Source organism: Athene cunicularia (assembly GCF_003259725.1).
Source record: "Athene cunicularia isolate RWA chromosome 3 unlocalized genomic scaffold, athCun1 chr3_part1, whole genome shotgun sequence".
Taxonomy (NCBI): domain Eukaryota; kingdom Metazoa; phylum Chordata; class Aves; order Strigiformes; family Strigidae; genus Athene; species Athene cunicularia.
In genome coordinates this window covers 63,351,541-63,351,989 of record NW_020799097.1, presented here as the reverse complement: position 1 = coordinate 63,351,989, position 449 = coordinate 63,351,541, and positions in this window count along the sequence as shown.

Genomic DNA, 449 nt, shown 5'->3' with positions numbered 1-449 from the left:
GGGCTGCCCCGCCGAGCCCGGCTGGCGAGGGCGCTGCTGCCGCCTCAGAAGCGCCCCTGGGCTCCAGGGGAACTGCTGGTGGCACTGGGTGGCCGTCGCGCTCTGCCACACCACGCCAGTCCGCTCTGACCGACTCTGCAGAGGTGGTAGCTGCAGCCTTGGACCTCTGTGCTTGATCCCTCCGGTGCGGGCTTGTCCTCTGACCTCTTCAGAGGAAAGCTGTAAGCTTAGGAGGGCCTGCTGAGAAATTTATTAGCTTGATACTGTTAGCCCAAACGAAGGGTTCTTTCATCTGGTATGCAAGGCAATACACTCAAGGTTGAGGTATCTTTAATCTGAGCAGAGATGGGTGCTAAATAGTACACAAAGCTAGCACACCATACAAAGGAACTACAGCCTATTTATCTTGTTACATGGTTAGTAAAAACTTAACCTAAATTTACACTCAT